The 6,316-nt window shown below is 36.7% G+C and overlaps 1 pseudogene; it reads right to left on the reverse strand.

The window, feature by feature from the left end:
• Positions 1-682: 682 nt before the first annotated feature.
• LOC120118834 lies at positions 683-2,988 on the reverse strand (annotated as a pseudogene).
• Between the last annotated feature and the right edge of the window lie 3,328 nt (positions 2,989-6,316).

Genomic DNA, 6,316 nt, shown 5'->3' on the forward strand with positions numbered 1-6,316 from the left:
CGAAGGATTTTGATACTTATCTCTCTCTTTTGTTCGTCGCTCCCAAAATTCTTCTACCCACACCATGGTCAAAGTGGGTCGTTCTTTCCAAGCTCAAATGGTGTTGATTGAAGAAGTCCCTATCGAAGTTGAAGCGGTGGTCACTCGTGATAGATGGTGAGTTGATCCACCTTACTAGTCTATTTTTGAGCTCTATCTCTCATCGAAGAATTCCTTTCATAATCCTTTCCGATTGTGTTACGTTTTCATCTGCATGCATTGAATTGTTTTGGCTTCTTGAGTTAGGATCTCTCCCTAAGATGAATTTGCTGTGTGACAGAATTATTTCTTCCTGAAGTTACCAAAACTATGAATTTCGATCTCTCTATTTTCTTTATCAATTTGCTTAATTTACCTATGTTTCCTTTCATTTTGCATTGAACATAGTGATGTTTGCCCTATGCTCAACGGCAGACTATCGCTTTGAAAGACGAGTTCAAGTCTTAACAGGCTGTGTTCAAGTCTTAATAGGCGTTGATAAAGACGAGTAGCGTATTTTTCAATGAATTGGAGCCTTAAAAGAGGTTTGCTGTAACCACTTGCTAAAATTAAAACAAAATCAATCATTTTTGTTCAACACATAATATTTAATCCCAACTCTTTATTCAACACATTCTTTCGTAACACCCAAATTACTTGTAATCTAAAATGGTATGGGCTTGAGAATAGACGAAACAATACAATCTTTAGTAACACCGGTTGATGTCCCAACTCCATCGCCATGCTGGTATATGCATTGCGCGGTTCGAGCCATGTTCTTTGATAAATTCACGACCATTCGAGGGAAACAATTGCCCACAATTTCTTCATTCATCTTCTTCCACGCATAGCTTATCAGTTCTTTTACGTGATCTCGTGCTTCTTCTTCCGATACTCCTTTTTCCGATACTCCTTTTTCGATCATGTAACTCTGCACCGCCTTCGGTATGTCCCCTCGTTCCATCTCCGCCTTCAAAATCAAAAGAAAATAAGCATATACATAACATTTTTGCAGTTAATGTCCGCAAATGAAGAACATATATGTTACCTTGGAAGTACCATGATCATCGCTGAGTCGATTAACCAGAGACGACCAGTAAAACAACTGGGAGTAGTCCTCGAGAAAATTCGGAAACCGATCGGCAATGGAGTCTGCCTCCACAAAACAAAGAAGAACCAACTCTCCAAGACTTCCAATTGAAACCCATGCATTTTCTATATATTCATCAAAGGTTGGGGTTTGACCTCCGTAAAACCATCTGGCTTCTGTGATATGTGCCCTGCAAAGTATAGCCCAATGCAATTCACAATAACATATCGGTTACATCGAATTAATTAACAGTTGAATCTACGAACCGTTGATTCTCGGGTTCTCGATGTTACCTGTTCTTTGATGTAAGGCAGAACGTCCAGGCCATGGTCGTTCATAGTCTGTTGGGCTAATTCATTAGTAAAGTTCGACATGGCCGAGAACATTGCTCTCATGTACTCTGGAAGTTGTTGGACAGCCTCCACATCCCACCTATTGTGGAACCAATTAATCAGGGGATGCAAATTTAGTGAAACAATTGAATAATTATAAGTGAAAGAATGTTGGTACCCGATGACCGCTTTGGTGAAGCGTTCGAGTTCGTCGAGTGATCCGTAAATGTCGTAGATGTCTTCAACTACGGTTGCTAGGCATGCATATTTAGTGAAGCAGATCCTGCATTTGGCATATTGGGGCTCGAAGCTCAAACCAGTAGCCCATAAATATATTTCCATCAACCGGTCTCGGCTGAAACTAAGCTTCTCCTTGAAGTTCAGTTCCCTCCACCACCTATTTTCATGAATCATAAACTGTTATCCAAAACTAAAATATTCGATTTTGAAAAGCATAGATTAAGCGATTGTTGTTACTCTGCGAGTTGTTTCAGTTCTTGCTGGTAAGCTGATTGGATAAGATTGTAGTTTAACTTAGCCAGGTCAAGCAAAACTGAGCTCTTTGAATCATCCATGGCGTAGGAGTCGATGAAGTTTCGTGCTTCTACCCTTTCCATCTTCCAATGAAGTGGAACCCCCAATGAGCGTACAATTTGCTTAGCCTTAACTTTCTCCATTTTTTAAAGCAAAATCTTGAGACTTTGATTGCTAAAACACTTGGCTTCTTCGAGGATTGTTTCGCCTTGTATTGCCTTGAACGAAGCTTCATTCAAGCTTAAAAGCTCCTTAACGTCTCAACTCATGAACTTCCCATCTCCACCTTTGAATTTCTCCAACACATCTGTCGAATTTCACCATAATACTTTAAAAAAAATGATTTAATTTGTTGGTTAACGTTGCATTAATTCTTAATCTAAACATATCCAATCCAATCCAATCCAATCTTATTCTGTTCAATTCTGTTTTTTTTTTGGCTTATCCTCACATATTAGATTCGTATTTTGATTATGTCGAATAACTGTTCGAAATTCGAACACTGTCGTGCCGATGCTTCGTGGGCTAATGAAGTGAAAGAAAAACTAAATAATGACCTGCAGTAACGGGATAACAATGCTCTCGTCGGAGTCGAAAACGCAATGCAACTGTGGAAAGATGGTTGGAGACAACATTTTGATCGACGTTCAGTGGATCCAAAGCCTGCTGAATCTGATCCTGAAAGTGGTAAGCCACTCCAAGCCTCTGCAATGAATCTATTAGCTTCAACGAAGCAGCTGTGCCTTTCCTCGACCCAACCAATTTTCCAACCTTTTGTTTCAGATCCTCCAATTGCGTACCATACACTTCATACTAAAAGTAAAAATATATGAACTAATTAAAAATTTGATTATTGATTACGATACTATTCAAATTCAGACAAGACGAATTCGAGTTTAAATCGAATAACTTACTGTGTATGGAGTTGGTAAAGGATTTGATGGCAGTGGGATCCCAAATAGTGGGATGATAGTTGGCTGATCGGCGTTGCTTGGATTGGGATGTTGGTGCCATTGGGAATTAAGTAAGAGAATACTAACTTTCTCGATATATTTCTAAGTTTAGAATTGCTGTGGAACGTACTTGAACTTAGGTTTCCTTTATAGAGTTTGTGGACGGTCAAGATGTTTTCAAACTTAAAATACATAATGTTGTCCACGGTATAATAATTGAGGCGCCTTGCCTTGTGATAGAAATAATAATTTGAGGCGCCTTATTAAAAAATATTATTCTATCTCATTTTATTTATTATTTGTTATTTTTGTAATACTTCTTTAAATTTTTAATTATAATCATTTTAAATAATTAAATTTTATATATTTAAAAGTTAAATAAATATTTTGAAATATTTTCAAAGTTCGTCAATAATGAATTTTAAATAATAAAAAAATTAATAAGTAATTCTCTTTTTTCCCCATTAAATTTATTCTTTTTGAATTTTAAAATTACCTCATTTAAAATATTTTAATAGAAAACCCAACAACTAATAACACTTATATTTTATTTTTTATTCTTATATGTTTTATTCTTTTACACGTATTAAAATAAATTTGTCGAATCTACTACAAACTTTTTGGTATAATTTTGTTATTTCTCTTATTTCACATAACTTGTTATATGATTAAAATTTTCTTTTAAAATTATACGTTTAATCAATTCTATAATAAAATTAATGAGACATAAAGAGTTATCTAATTGAGTTGGATTCATGCATGCTATATATACTAATTGTTGCAGTTGGGGGCTCATAAATGTTATTGAAAAATTTTAAAAAGAAAAACTAAAGAGAAAATAACCTCAGTGACCAAAAATCTCATATAATATACGATTTTAACCAACTTTTTCCGGATTTGCCAAAATGACCAACAAAATCGCAATGCGATCGCTAATTCGCAACGCGATCTCCATTATCGCAAATCAGTTTCCATATTCGCAACGCGATTATGACTATCGCAATGCGATTTTCCAATTTCGCGTTGCGATTTTCCCAATTCGCAATGCGAACAAGTAAATCGCAATGCGAATTTGGAAAATCGCAATGTGATACTGACTATCGCAACGCGATAATACAAAATCGCAACGCGATACTGACTTTCGCAACGCAATTATGACTTTCGCAACGCGATTCTGACTTTCGCAACGAGATTCTGACTATCGCACCGAGATAATACAGAATCACAATGCGATTTTTAAAGTTCGCAACAGGTTTTAGTTTTGCAACATCCTTCTGAGTGGGATATACCAGATGACTTACAAACAGTTTTGCCACCAGCCATGGACAGAAGGCTACCTGGCCGACCAAAAAGTCACGATCGTATACCGTCTAAGGGTGAAGAGAAGAAGAGATCGACATGTAGTCGGTGCAAGGAAAGTGGTCATACAAGGTTGACATGTGGTTCACCAGTGCCATCACAATCATCTTTTCCTCTACCAAAATATGGATCCTCATCAAAATCCAAAGCTCATATGGTGTCAAGCAAAAGGCAATCAAAATCGCAATCATCTTCAAAATCCCAATCACAACCGGCTTCACCTTTTGGGACTGTTAACTTAGGTGATTTTTAAATGCAAACGTTGTATTATGTGTATTTTATGTGTGCACTTTTAACATTTTCAGTTAGGCATGTATTAGTAACTTGAGTTTGAACATTGCTATGATCTATTCAGTTGTTATCACTTATTAGACATTCATTTGACTATCGCAACGGGGAAATCGCAACGCGAAAATGACTATCGCAACGCGAAAATGGCTATCGCAACGCGAAAATGGGTATCGCAACGAGAAAATCGCAATGCGAAATGAAAATCACATTGTGATTTTCTCGTTGCGATTTTCATTTCGCATTGCGATTTTAATTTCGCATTGCGATTCTCTCGTTGCGATAGTCAGTTTCGTGTTGCGATAGTCTGTTTTGCCTTCAACATAATGCATATTGAAAATCAACAAATCAACTATTACATTTCAATCAATTAAACAAGCACAAATAAGAATTATGTACACATCAATTAAACAAATCAACATTTACAAATCATTTTTTACAAATCAATTAAACAATCAAAAAATAATAATAATTCTTATTTCCTCATCAATTATTGAATCAATGAATCAACTTTTGCACCTGTACATCCATTTCACGCAGCTCACTTAAGGATTAACCTGTAGAAACCAAACATTTGCTCAAACAAGACTTCCTACACATCTAAAACTTACAAACAGCAAATTATTGAATTCTAGGTACTTAACCAAACATTTTCAAACCAAAAGGAGTATATATGTTAACAAAACTTGCATTTGACTTACCAATTAACAATGGATACTTTCATAACGCGGATGCAGGTAGGCAGTGTCTCGAATATATCGCTCTAGCCATATAATGCCGAAACCACAAGCCTACTGCAGCTCTATCTCTATCGGTGGGAGGTAGAAACTCTGTGCTTCCCGTCGTCAAACGCGCCAAGCACATGCATACGAGAGGACCACAATCCCCTCTGGCTCTCGACGATTGTTGTGGCGCGGTCTCGTCTCTGACAACTGTGACATTGAACTTCTTTGGCTTCTTGTGTCCAGAATGAGTCCAATAATTAATCCCATCCAAGAATTTAGCCAAATGAGAGCTCCATCCCTTGATAATATCTCTCAAATCAGACAGTGATATGTAATTTATCATGCTGTCATATATTATTATCTTCAGGGATGGGAGCTGAAGTTGGACGAGAAGCCAATGACGACGTTCCAAAACAGGGATAAACACTTGCAATCATAAGTAATAATTCATTTATTTGCGCACTTATTTATGAACACCTTTAAAAAATTTAAAAAATAAACACTAACCTTATCGACCTCCCACAATGCAGGATAAAGTTTAGCTTGTCCATTGCCCAACAAAAATGATTCATCTCGTTGATTCTTCAAGTGAACTGCGTGAAAAGCCGCCGACATTATTGTATATCGCGAATTTTTTTTATTTTTCCTAACCTTCCTTATTATTAGAAGACGTGACACCCACGCATCGATATGCTGTTTTACAAAAAAAGACATATATTAGTGAATTACATTAATTTTTTAAAAAATTAATCAAAATCATATATAAGACAAATATAAGAGTTACCTCCCCATCGAAATAGCCACTGTCTTCAACCCCTAATAACACACCCCACCAAGACCGATTAAGCAACAAATACATCTCATCGTTGAGTTTGCATATGTCAGTGTAACACCCTTGGCTCCGCTCATGTAGATAAAAATTAACTGCGGTCTTAGCCCAAAGGGTATTATCCAGAATTGTTTCCGGTAGTTGTCTCCTCTCCACTTCAGATACCGGAAGGGTACTAGCCGGTAACT

This window comes from Hibiscus syriacus, unplaced genomic scaffold (assembly GCF_006381635.1).
Source record: "Hibiscus syriacus cultivar Baekdansim isolate YM2019G1 unplaced genomic scaffold, ASM638163v2 tig00110328_pilon, whole genome shotgun sequence".
Lineage (NCBI taxonomy): Eukaryota > Viridiplantae > Streptophyta > Magnoliopsida > Malvales > Malvaceae > Hibiscus > Hibiscus syriacus.